Below are 13638 nucleotides of genomic sequence, written 5' to 3'. Positions count from 1 at the left end.
TTGCCCAAACTAGATTCTTCTCTTTTGAGGACATATGCTATACTGTTACCTCCTTTTTTCCTAAATGTCTCTAGATGTTAAAGATCACTGTATGGTGAAAAAGGGGGAACAGAGGACTGAGGGAGACCATTAGGGAGGCATGATTGGAAGGACAGACATGTGGGTTGTGAGGCATGAGTGTCCTCTCCGGCACCCAGAAGCCTAGTGACCTTACCTCATCCAGTTGGCCTGAGATGTATACTTTCCATCCACATACTCATAGCAGTTTCTCCATTTGTTGACCTGCATTTCAGGAAAAGAAGTTAAAGGCTGTGTGTGTGTGTGTGTGTGTGTGTGTGTGTGTGTGTGTGTGTGGTTGTGAGTATACAATAGAATAATTACTTTATTCTAGTGTCATCAAATCTCTTTCAGCCTGCATGGTGATTCAACTGCCAATGGTGATCACAGGATATTTTTCTTACTAATCATCTACACTTCTGAGTCAATTTGTCCACTAAGCAGGAGCCCCACAAGGGAGGAGTCTGTACCACTTTGCTCCCATTTACCCTCTGATCCTTAGAGAGGAGCTCCATGTTCATGCAAAGTCCGCCCAGTACACAGAGCTAACTAACCATATGGTCCCCATCCATGTCCTAGCATGTAGAAGGTGGGGGCATCCAAGCCACAGGAGGGACGGGAAGCCAGAGGACAGGGAAGAGGTAAAGTTCTCACCAGCCAGGAGTAGCCGCTGTTGGCTGTGGCTTCATCTTCTGTGATCTGACCCTCATAAGGGCCAAAGTGCAGGCCCACCAGCAGATCACATTCCTCATTCCACACTCCAAGCCCAGCCTCAGGGATGCCTGATGGTCCGATTCTCAACCCAGGGGGCAGAGTGAGGGCTGAGAGGTTGACATGCCCGTTGTCCGAGGCACTGTCTTTTACAAACGTAGGAGGCCCGTGCACAGCACAGCTGTCAATGAAGAAGTTCTGACACTTCTCACAATCTGGAGGCAAGAGCAACAGGGATTAGTCAGGGTGCAGTGCATGTTCCTGCACACGAAGAGCTTCAGAAAGAGCTCCCATCAGTGAGCCTCAATCCTATATTCCCTGTCACGAGAGGAAGGGAATGATTTGGGCACCCAAAAACCAGGTGAAATCATAGCATCAAGGACATAACATGCCCCTTGGTTAGGGTGAGCTTAAACAGGTAGTCAACATCCTGGGACTCGCTGATCTCTTGGTAGACATGGCCCTTTCTCTCTCGTAGGCTATACATCTTCACTTCGATCTCCTTTCTCCTGAGGTCTACATGAGAGAAGAGCTAGTGAACGAAGGGGGTCTGGAACATGAGTCCCTGTCTTGTCAGAAAACACACAATGTCTTCCCATCAAATGATCACCTGTTCTTTATAGTATCTGGTATTTTCCTCCATTAACTAAAAGACTAGTACGCCACACTGACTACCGATGGCAGATTCAATTTTAGTTTCTAGATGATCCCATTATCAGGTTCAACCTTCCAAGCTTTGGTCATTCATAAAGTATTTATGGAGGGCACGTTATGTGTTAGGCACTGAGTAAAGATCTGGGCACACAACACCAAGAGAATATGGTTGCTATTATCACAGATGGATTTATTGGACAGCTTGCATGTGTCAATTGTTTGAGATTTAATTTAATGCTTTCAAACTATATGTGTCCCATGTTTCCTTATGTTGACTGTATACATTAGCATTCAGGAGCTCAGAGAGTTTGTAAGATTAGCTCAAAGCTTCAGTGCTAACTCCAGTTTCAAATCCAGGCGTGTTGAATGTCCACCCCACATACCTAGGCTATACTGACCAGCCTTTCCAGAGGAATTAGTGGAACTGAAATCTCCAAATTATTGAACTTACCCAATTTTGATCTAGGGTGCTGTCCGGAGGTACTTGCTTCTCCAGGAGGGGGCACTGGTTTCTGGGTCTGCTCTGAGCCACTTGTGGTCAACAAATTTGCTGTTCCTGACAATTCCTTCAAACTGGACTCATTACTTAATGGCGCCCTGGACTTTGCCTTCAGTGTGAAAGGCAAAGGGAAATAAATGTAACGTACATTTATTTAATTATGTAGGGTTTATGATATACATGACTTTAATGAACACTTCAACACCTCTTGGAAATACCTGGGAAGTATGAAAATTAGAGGAAAAAGAAATGGCCAATGTGGGTTTTGAATCGAAGACTAGAACCCATGCCTTAAGGCTCTTTCTTTTATAGCACATTGAGAATGAAGGATACTGGGAAGAGAATAAGACATAGTTGGGCCCTAACCAGTGTAGTTCAGTTGATAGAGTGTCGGCCTGCAGACTGAAGGGTCCTGAGTTGAATTCTCGTCAAGCGCGAGTTCCTTGGTTGCAGGACCCTCCTCCCTGGCCTGGACCTTGGTCTGGGCTTATGCAGGAGGCCACCAGTCATTATGTGTGTCTCTCACATTGATATTTCTCTCTTTCTCTCCCTCTTTTTTCTATTCCCCCTAAAAATCAATGAGAAAATATCCTTGGGTGAGGATTAAGAAAAAAAGAAAGAAAGAAATAGTTGGCAGAGCCCTGGCTGGTGTAGCTCAGTTGGTTGAACTGAAGGGTTGCGGGTTCCATTCCCGGTCAGGGCACATGCCCCAGTTACGGGTTATTGATCCATATTTTTCTCTCTCACTGATGCTTCTCTCCCTTTCTCTCTCTCTCAAATCAGTAAAAACATATTTTTTAAAAAGAAATGGCTGGCAGAAACCTACCATGACAATAAAGGAAATTATGCTTAAATGTGCAATTTACTATATCATGGAAAGAACAGTTGTAATTAGATTAGTTGGTTCCCACCAATTCTGTTTGAATAAGGTTGTGCTACCAGCCTGTTCTCTTCATTTTCCTGACCTATAACATGCTAATTCTTAATGTTATAATGAACATGAAATATAATGATGTTCACCAAAATGTTCTGTGAGCACTTTGATACAGTATGAATGTGAAATTACAGTCCTGCTATCAATGTCCCTCTCAGCCATCTCTATATTTGAAATCACATGTAATTTATCTTCATTATTCTTTGACCCTACTCTAGTTTAATTTGTAAATTTGAAAGCACTCTTTCAGCAAACATTCAGGGGGCCCTCAGGGACCCTGAGTTGGGCCTGGGACTTCTGAGAAGAATCTGGTGTGAACCAAAGAGCTCACAATGCAGAGGTAGGCAGGCGGAGCCAATGATTCAAACAAGATGACACTGGCCTAATTAGAGCTCAGAGAAAGAAGCCATACTTCTTCTGACTGGAATGAGCATTCAAAACCAGTTCCAGATGAGCTTCTATTGAATAGTGTGTCATCTCTATGAAGTTCTTAAGTCACTTTATTTATTGTTTATTGTTTCTGAATCGTCAAACCTGAAGCTCCCCAGAGTTGAGAGATGCTTTCTTTTATTTGACTGGGAGGCTCTGATGCTGGGGTTGCTATATCCATCTTCATCTGGGACCATGCACCGTGCAAACTGCCTATATATCAGTGAGCTTCTGCAAGTCGGAAGTCTTAGTGCATTTCTCACTGGAGCATAGCAGAGCAGAACTGCGTTTGGAATCATCAGTCAGTGAAAGATGTAATCATGTATGGATGAGACAGTGGAAAGTGCATAAAACTATGGAAATTTTAATGAGCTTGTAAGTGGTTTAGAGATGAAGCTAAGGATTAGAATGCACGACCACCGATACTGTGATTTCAGACATACAATCAAACACTTGTATATGTCTGAAACCTCAGTTTCCTCATCAGAAATGGTGATACTTATAGTACCTACCTCATAGGGTTGTGGTAAGGTTTAAGTGAGTTTATGCACGTAGAATTCTTAGAGTCTGAAGCATTGTGAAGATAAGACCCGTGGTAGCTACTATTGTTGCTGATGTTATTAACGACTAAGATGATATTGGGCATTTTGTTGAAGAGGTCAGGAAAGGAAGGTGGCAGTTCCTAGGGTGCACTCTGATTTTTCCTCCTCTTCCCTGCATTTGCATCCAGGAGGAAGATTTTCTTTTCCACAGGATTTGGGAAATACTCACCTTCTGATGTTTATTCTGTTCCACTCTGAAAGACACCCAAGAAGGTTTAGCTAAAAGATGGTGAGAAATCAATAATATATATAATTTCAGAGAGGAAGGGAGAGGGCGAGGGAGAGAGAGAGAGAAACATCAATGATGATAGAGAATCATGGATTAGCTGCCTTCCTGAACACCCCACACCAGGGATCAAACTGGCCTTGTGCCCTGACCGGGAATTGAACTGTGACCTCCTGGTTCATAGGTCGACGCTTAATCTCTGAGCCACACCTGCCGTGTGAGAAATCAGTTTTGGTTGGTAATTGTTTCAAAATCTGGAGATTTTTATCTTTCAGAATTCTGAATTATAGAGTAATCCCAGGACAGACCAAGGATGATTGGAAAATGTTTCCTGAGGTTTCATTAGGCTTATGCTTTTATTGGGAGCATCAGCTAATTTTCTTAAAATGTTAAAAAAATAGCCCTAGCCAGCTTGGCTCAGTGGATAGAGCGTCAACCTGCGGATGGAATGGTCCTGGGTTCTATTCCAGCCAAGGGTACATGCCTGGATTGCGGGCTCATCCCACAGGTGTGCCGGAGGCAGCCAATTGATGGCTCTCTCTCATCATTGATGTTTTGATCTCTCTGAATTCCTCTCTGAAATCAATAAATATATTTAAAAAAAAAATAGACAAAACCCCATCTGTACTTCATCCTCTGTTCAATATATATATATTTAAAGTAGAAGTCCGTTGCACAAAGATTCACGCAATAGGCCTTCCTTCCCCTGGCTGCCGGCACTAGATTTCCTCTGGCACCCGGTTCCCAGGCCTTTGCTCCAGCCACTGAGGAGAAGCCAAGTCCCTTCAGTCTTCAGTCTTCACTCCAGCCAGAGCCTTCAGTCTTCTCTCAGCTGCTGCCCTGGTTAGGCAAATTAACTGCCATCTTTGTTGGGTTAATTTGCATGTGTATCCTGATTGGCTGGCGGGCCTGGCAGAGTGACACCAATTTGCATGTTTCTCTTTTATTTGTGTAGAGTGGCCTATCCCTGGCTGGGCATCTCAGTTGGTTGGAGTACCATGTTTTACACCAAAAGGTTTCCGGTTTGATCCTTATTGGGGCCTACACAGGAGGCAACTGATGGATGTTCCTCTCTCACATTGATGTTTCTGTCTCCCTTTCTGTCTCCCTCCCTTCCTCTCTCTAAATTCAATGAATATCCTTGGGTGAGGATTTAAAAAATAAAATTGCCCTAAAAAGCAAAAATAAAAAATTGGCCTTTCATGACACAAGTATAATAAAGGTCATGTAACTGCAAAGAATCTCTAGTCTGTAACCCAGCGCTTTCTCCTCTCTGTCTTCTGTCTTCACACTGGCCTTGTCCAGTCCACCTTGGACAAGGCACCAGGACCACCTTGGCTCCTTTCTTTCTTATCCTTCCTCCTTTGCACATTTGGATTGTGACCACCTTCTCTAATCACTAGATTCTGATCAGCATCACACAGTCTTAGGGACAAAGACTCAGGTCTAGTCACCACATAAACAGAGATTCGGGCAAGCTGGACATAACGTCGTGACTTCAGCTATGTTTCAACCTCAGACCCATGGAACTACAGACCCTACCAATCAGACTTTCATGAAACCTGGCAGATGATGCCATGGCTGCCATTGAACCTGATACAACGATGAACTACTTCCTACCCTGGCCCACAACCCAACCCCCTAACTACCATGAGTAATAATTTTCCCATATGTCCCCATGCAGGTCTTAGAGCACTGCTCACCTGTCAAACCTTCCTCCTTCTATGTGATCACAACTCTTCTGAATTAGTTATTTTTTACTCACTGTTATATTTTTGTATACTTACTTGTTAATGTTCTATAACTATACAATTATATTATTATTCTATTTTATTTTTTCCACCACCATTTATACTCCTGTATTATTATTTTTTCATCCTCACCTGAGAATATATGCTTATTGATTTTAGAGAGAGAAGAAGAGGAAGAAAGAGAGGGAAACATGGATGTGAGAGAGAAACATCGATGAGTTGTATCCCATACACACCCCGACTGGGGATGGATCACGAAACCTTTTTGGTGTATGGGAGGATGCTCCAACCAACGGAGCCACCGAGACATGGCTATTCAATTATTTTTATTTTGAGAGAATGTTTATTAAAACTAGGGACAGTGAAACAAGGATAGAAGCAGCAGCAGGAGAGAGCTTAGGCTGGGCTGCTGTGTTGCTCTAGAAAGGTTAAAGGAAAGAGTTCAGCCTAGGCGGGTGGCTTTGGCTCATTGGAAAGTCATAGAAAAGGGGCCTTGGAGCCAGGTTCAGGGGGTTAGCCTGAATGAGCTGCCCCTGCCCGTACTCCCTGGTGCAAGTCTCCTGGGTCCCTTAGTTTAGGAGATGCACACCGAGTGGGGGTTGGGGGGAGGAGAGGGGAAAGGGTGAGGGGTGTGTGTGCTCCCGGAGAGAGAACAGCTTAATAATATATATATATTAGAGCACCATTGCACGAAATTTATAAATTTCTGCACCGTGGGAATGGCGGTGGTGGTGGTGGTGAGGGGGGGAATTCCTGAGCCCGGCCTGTGCCCTCTGTGGCTCTGACAGTCTGGGAGTCCTGCGATCCATCGCCTGCAGAGGGAGGTCCCTTTCAGTAGCCCCAGCTCTGCATTGGTGGCCTGGGCCTCCCTCTTTGGGGTGACGGGGAGCCCCCATTGATGACCCAGTGGCTAGTGGCCTGGGCCTCTCTCTGCAGGGCATCATGGGGGATTGGGGGGCCGGACCAATTGCGTTTCACAGGCCTTGGCTGGCCTGGCGCCAGTGGGTGTCATAGCCTGGTCATCTGGTGGGTCCTTCAGCTGGTCCGCCCTGGATTTGCATATTATGGTTTCATTATTGTAGATTTGGGGGGTGGGTCTGGGTGAAGGTGAGAAAAGGGGGAGAAATGGGGGACCTCTGTGATAGTGTCAACACTAAATCTGTATATAATTATTGTTACACATTGAAAGAGGTTTTATGACCCTGGCCAGTGTGGCCCAGTGGTTGAGCCACGACCGATGAACCGTGAGGTGGGGGGCCGGCAGGAGGCAGCCATGGAGGTTTCTCTCTCACCTGTTTCTCTCTCTCTCTCTCTGTCTCTCTCTGTCTCTCTCTCTCTCTGTAAAATAAATGATTCATAGAAAGGGGTTTATGTGAACAGCCCCTGGCTGTGTAACTGCTCTGCCTCTTGCTCCTCCCCGGTAACTCCCGAGAGGCCGCCCGACCTACACCAGGTCAGGGTCAGGCAGCTGCGCGCCCTCCGCCCGCACCTCGTGGCCTCGGGGTCCACTCGTCATCCGAGTCCTCGGAGTCCTCCACCCGGGGCCTGGCCGTCCTCCCGCGGCGACACATGAACGCGGGTCGAGGGGCCCTGAGACCTGGAAGGAGAGAAAGAAAGAGTCTGTCCTGCAGGCGAAGAGCTGAGGGACAAACAGCAGAGCCAGCGCTTGGCGGGGGCAGAGCCCGGGGCCCTGGACGGAGCACCCCCGCCCCGCCCACCCCGCGGCCCCGTCCCCCCTCGCTCACCCATGCTGAGCAGCGCCTCGTAGTTGCTCTTCACGTTGCGGTGCCGCGCTCGCTCCCAGGCGCCCATCTGCGCCCACTCCTCCCGGGAGAAGTAGATGGACACGTCCCTGCAGGCGCCCCTGGGCTGGGGGAGAGACCGTCCGTCCGTTCGTCCGTCCTCCCCGGCCCGAGGGGCGGCGCCCCGCCTCCACCCTGTCCCCACCCCCCGTCCCCACCTCCACCCCCTCGGACCCCCTCACCTTGGGCCTATGCCCTGCTCACCCCGCCTCCTCCACGGGGCGCTCCTGCAGGTCCCTGTCCGGGTCCATGGTGCCGCCAGCGGAGTCCCCTCTGGAGGACGAGGTGACTGTGGGAGGAGGAGTCGCTGAGGGGACCCGCTCCCACCTGGCAGGGCGACCCCCCCCCCACCTCCCCCACCCCCAGACAGACCGGGCCTGCGGCCATTATGACCCACTAGGGGGCGCCTCCTCCTGCCGCGGTTGAGGGGTCCCAGGGGGTAATGAGGGGCCCGGTCAGGGGGGTCTGAGGGGCGCAGTCAGGGGGAACTGAGGGGCGCGTTCTGGGGGGTCTGAGGGGCACGGTGGGGGGTCTGAGGGGAGCGGTCTGGGAGGTTTGAGGGGCGCGGTCAGGGGAGACTGAGGTGAGGAGTCTGGAGGGTCTGAGGGGAGCGGTCTGGTGGGTCTGAGGGGCACGGTCTGGGGTGTCTGAGGGGCGTGGTCAGAGGGGACTGAGGGGCGCGGTCTGGTGGGACTGAGGGGAGCGGTCTGGGGGATTTGAGGGGAGCGGTCTAGGGGGTCTGAGGGGCGCGGTCAGGGGGGTCTGAGGGGCGCGGTGGGGGCGTTGAGGGCCCTTGGGGGTGGAGGTGGTTCGCCTTTACAATGGGGGGGGGGCTGTGCCGAGAGGAACCGGGTTCGGGAATGGCACCCACGATTCAGGAGCAATGCACGCGGGAGGAGGCGCCTCAAGGGGCAGAGACGTCTCCGGCTGAGGAGATAGGCCCGCTGGACAGAATCCGGGTCTTTCTGGCCAGGAAAGTTGGGTGCTCGGGTCAGAGGATTTGGGACTAATGTGAAGAGATTTGGGGTCTCAGGGACAGCCTCCAGGGTTTCTGTCTCAGAGTTGGGGATTTGGTCTTCCTGGGTGCCGTAGTTAGGGAGCCCAGGCTCGGGGTTTGCTGGGTCTGACCTTTGGGGGATTGAGCGTTCCTCTGGGCGCTGAGACCGGGGGTCCTCCGGGTTAGCGCACTTGGGGTCCCTGGAGGCTGACAGAGTGGGAGGCTCTCAGGAGGACACCCCGGGTCTTCGGCTGGGGGTTTGAAGGCCGGCGGGAAAGGGGTTCCCACGCAAGGCTCACGTTTTCCTGTCCGTCTCCAGGCCGCACTGCGAACCTGGCCGAGGTCCCCTCAAACCCATGCTCCTGGCCGCGTGCTCCCGCCCTCAGGCGGTGTGAGGCGGGCCCAGGGGGAGCTTCCTGCCTCCAGAGCGTCAGCGCCAGCCGCCAATGAGTGCTGTGGTCACGGGGCCCGGCCTGCCAATGGGCGGTCAGAAACGCGAAAAGGGCGGGGCAGGGGGTGGAGCCTTCCTGCCAGTCAAGGGCAGAATCCTGTGGAAAGAGCCCGCCCTGCGCTCCCAACCCCCCGTGGTGATTGGCTGTGCTGGGTCCTGTGAGTGTCCGTCAAGAAGCCTTCAGCCACTGGGCGGTGTCCAGGGCTTGGATTCCCGCTGCGTATGGGCGGGACCCCGGGAGCCGGGAGCCCCCAGCCAGGGCAGGTATTGGGCTGACGCGGCCTTCCTGCCGCCTGACCGAGACTCTGTTCCACTCGACGGTATGTAGGTCCCGGACTGTCTTCCAGGCGCATTTGTTCGCTTCCTTAGCGAGAGGACCAGGCGGTAGGCGGGGAGTTGCCTTCTGGGAAACAGGGATTCCCACTAGACCAGCGGTTCTGAACCTGTGGGTCGCGACCCCTTTGGGGGTCGAACGACCCTCTCACAGGGGTCGCTTAAGACCATTGGAAAACACATGTATAATTATATATTGTTTTTGTGATGAATCACTAAGCTTTAATTATGTTCAGTGTGTAATAATGAAAATACATCCTGCATATCTGACATTTAGATGACGATTCATAACAGTGGCAACATTACAGTGATGAAGTAGCAACAGAAAAATTTCATGATTGGGGGTCAGCACAACATGAGGAACTGTATTCAAGGGTGGCGGCATTAGGAAGGTTGAGAACCACTGCCTTAAAGGAAGCTGTCGAGTGGAAGAGCAAGATGGTGGCGGTATAGGCAGACGTGTCCCAGGTCGTGTCCCGGAGCAAATGGAGTGAGCAGCTGAAACTAGTAACATCCACCCCGAATTGGCGAAATTGCTCAGCTGGTGAGACGGTTTGCAGCCGGGAAGAGCAGAACTCCCCTGGAAAGGTAAAAAGCCCAGGGATTTGGGCAGGAAAGTTTGCCAGACCTCTGAACCCAGAGAGTCGGAGGGAGACCGTGTGGCAGACAGCCGCGTCCCTTGGGACAGGCACAGCCCCTGACAGGGGAAAGGAGAACCGCCGGGGGAATTGAGAGCTGGGTTCTGTGATCACAGAGGACTGAGCCTAAAGGGGGCAGCCTGAAGAGCTGACCAGACCATGCAGTCCCGGTAAGAGAAGAAGCCTACAGAAACCAAGCCTTTCCCGTTTCCGCGGCCAGCGTTTGTTTGTTTGTTTTTACTGAATCCTGTTCATGGGGCATTTCGGATACAGACACTCACCTGTGCTGAAGAGAGGGAGAGTGTGCGGAGGAGTGGAATCTGGGGAGAGACTGAGGAGAGAAGGGGGGCCGGGAGAGGTGGCAGCGAATTGAGTGCTGAGACACCCCCGAGCCCAGGTCCGGGGCAGACATTCTCTCTGGAGAGTGAGACTCCTTCCCCCAGCCCCCAGGCAAGGAGCACAGCCACACCCAGATTCCACCCTGTAGGAGATCAAGGATTAAAATAACCTGATCAGTCCCTGGGAGTTAACAGGGTCTGGCCTATAGAGGGATTTTCAATCCCAGCAACAACACAGCCCCGGTAACTAACTATTACGCAGCCAGCTCTGGGCAGTGAACCTCCACTGGACAGAGAGGCCCTATAGCCTCAGAGGCCAACCCCAGAACACTCCCACCCAGAGGCTGACCCACAAACTGACTCTTTGCTAAACACAAAATAAGGCAGTCTGGGAAACAAATGCGGCTTGCTTTAAAATAAGAACTGTGGTTGACAACACAGAGGAACAGTGTATCACAGGGAAACTCAACACTCTACTGAATTCCTGGCAGGTCTAAGGCGAGCCAGACTGTAGAATAGAAGAACCGAAGGACCTTCACTACTGCAATTTTTTTTTTCTTTTTTCACCTTTTAACTATGAAACCAAATTTTTTTTCTTTGTTTTTTTTTTCCTTTTTTTTCTTTTTTTTTCTTTCTTCTTTTTTCCATCACCTGATTTTACCCGTTTATTTACTACCTTCTTACTTTTAACCAGTATTATTACTGCTACCATTTTACCATTTTTTTTAAAGTGCCATTTTATTTTCTCTTTATTTTATTTTGGGATTAGTGTTCTCCATTTTATTTTCATCGTTATATTATTGGTTGTTTCTAGTTTGCATTCATCTCCAGGGAGCTGTTGCTGGAACTTGTTGGGATTAATGGCTGTTCAGTAGGAGTATTCTCCTCATATAAAATAAGTCTCCTCCCCTCTTCCACTTCATTCTCTCTTTTCGCTCTTTCTTTTTCTTTTCTTTTCTTTTCTCACTTCTATTTCCCACCTCCTTTTTCCCAATTTCATTTTTGCACTCCTTTTTTTGGTCCCTACTTTTCTTTTCTTTTTCCTATTTTATCTTTTTCTCTTCCTTCTTCCTTATCCCCTAATTCTCTTAATTCAGGTGGTCACCTTTATTTGGGGCTATTAATATCGTGAACATATTTGTGTATAGTGCCTGGTACGTGGTGCCTTGTTGTGTTGTATTTTGTGCCTTTAAATCAACGCAGCAGATCCAAGCAACAGCAACCTCCTGAGCAACAACACCCTCTGCTGAGGAACAGCAGCTGTACGTGAAACCTCGCCCCACCAGCCAGAAGAGCCACCACAGCTGTGAACAGCACCCACCAGAGGAGCTGCTGCCAACTGAAGAGCAGCTGCTACCGCAACTGCCCGAAGAGCAACCACAGACCAAGGAGTCACTGCCACCAAGGGAGCAACCACTGAACGACTCAACGTATAGATATGTCAGTGAGATCAAACATGCGTAGACAAAGAAACCCCCAAAGGAAAGAGAAGGAGGACTCTCCAGAAAAGCAGCTAAGTAATACAGAGGCAGGCAACATGACAGAAAAAGAATTCAGAATAAGGGTCCTAGAGGGCACAAACCGGATGGAGGAAAACATCGACAACCTCTGCAAGAAGCTAGAAGAAACAGATGAAAAAATCAACAACTTAAGTAAGACCCAAGAAGAAATGAAGAGTGATATAGCTGAAATGAAAAACTCCATTGAAAGTCTTAACAGTAGATAGGAGAAGCAGAGGACCGAATTAGTGAATTAGAAGACAAGGAAGCAAAACACACCCAAACTGAACTGCAATTGGAGAAAAAAATGAAAAGACAGGAGGAGAGCCTAAGGGAGCTTTGGGACAACATGAAACGAAACAACATACGAATAATAGGGGTACCAGAACAACAGAAGGATGAACAAGGATTAGAAAACCTATTAGAAGAAATAATATCAGAAAACTTCCCTGAGGTGGGGAAGAAAAAAGTCACGCCAGCCCAGAGAGTCCCAAACAAGGTGAACCAAAAAGACCCACACCAAGACACATCATAATTACCATGGCAAACGTTCAGGACAAAGAGAGAATCCTACAGGCTGCAAGAGAGAGACAGAAAGTTACATACAAGGGATCTCCCATTAGATTATCAAATGATTTCTCAACAGAAACACATTAGGCCAGCAAAGAATGGACAGAAATTTACAAAGTGATGCAAAGCAAAGGACTGAATCCAAGAATACTCTATCCAGCAAGGCTATCATTCAAACTTGAAGGGGAAATAAGAAGCTTCACAGACAAAAAAAGGCTAAGGGAGTTTATCACCACCCAGCCAGCAATGCAAGGAATGCTAAAGGGACTGGTATAAAAATAAGAAATAAAAAGCTCAGAAAGAAAACAGCCACACAAAAACAGAAATGGCTACAAACAAGTACCTTCCAATAATAACTTTAAACGTAAACGGACTAAATGCTCCCAACAAAAGACATCGAGTGGCTGAATGGATAAAAAAACATGACCCATACATCTGCTGTCTACAAGAAACCCACCTCCTTAGAAGAGACTCACACAGCCTGAAAGTGAAAGGATGGAAAAATATCTTTCAGGCAAATGGAAAGGAAAAGAAAGCTGGGGTAGCAATACTTATATCGGACAAAATAGACCTCAAAGTGAAGGCCATAACAAGAGATAAGGAAGGCCACTTCCTAATACTAAAGGGATCAATACAACAAGAAGATATAACTCTGGTAAACATATATGCACCCAATGCAGGAGCACCCAAATTCATAAAAAAACTCCTGGAAGATATCAAAGGAGAGATCCACAACAATACAATCATAGTAGGGGACTTTAATACACCACTGACAACACTGGATAAGCCCTCTAGACAAACAATCAGCAAAGATACAGCAATCCTAAATGACTCACTAGATCAGATGGACTTAATAGACATCTTCAGAACACTTCACCCCAAAGCCAGGGAATATACATTCTACTCAAATGCTCATAAGACATATTCAAAAATAGACCATATATTGGGTCACAAGCAAAGTATCCCCAAATTCAAGAAGATTGAAATCATAAAAAACGTCTTCGCAGACCACGATGGCATAATATTAGAAATAAACTACAATAAAAACAACCCAAAGTACTCAAACACCTGGAAGCTGAATAGCATGCTATTACATATTGATTGGGTTACCAATGAAATCAAAGAAGAAATTCGAAACATCCTGGAA

The 13638-nt window shown here is 48.3% G+C and overlaps 1 pseudogene across 1 annotated transcript in view; it reads right to left on the bottom strand.

The window, feature by feature from the left end:
• LOC308512516 (histone-lysine N-methyltransferase PRDM7-like) overlaps positions 1-7916 on the bottom strand; it is a 45042-nt pseudogene extending 37126 nt beyond the window's left edge. The window contains exons 1-4 of the transcript in view: positions 7870-7916; positions 7609-7727; positions 7353-7460; positions 840-983 (exon numbers count right to left, since the gene is read on the bottom strand). The product of the transcript in view is annotated as a histone-lysine N-methyltransferase PRDM7-like (transcript). The remainder of the gene's footprint in view (positions 1-839; positions 984-7352; positions 7461-7608; positions 7728-7869) is intronic.
• Positions 7917-13638: the final 5722 nt, after the last annotated feature.

This window comes from Myotis nattereri (genome assembly GCF_964212035.1).
Source record: "Myotis nattereri genome assembly, chromosome: Y".
NCBI lineage: Eukaryota > Metazoa > Chordata > Mammalia > Chiroptera > Vespertilionidae > Myotis > Myotis nattereri.
Note: the sequence above shows the minus strand (reverse complement) of the source record. Positions and strands in the feature narration are given on the sequence as shown.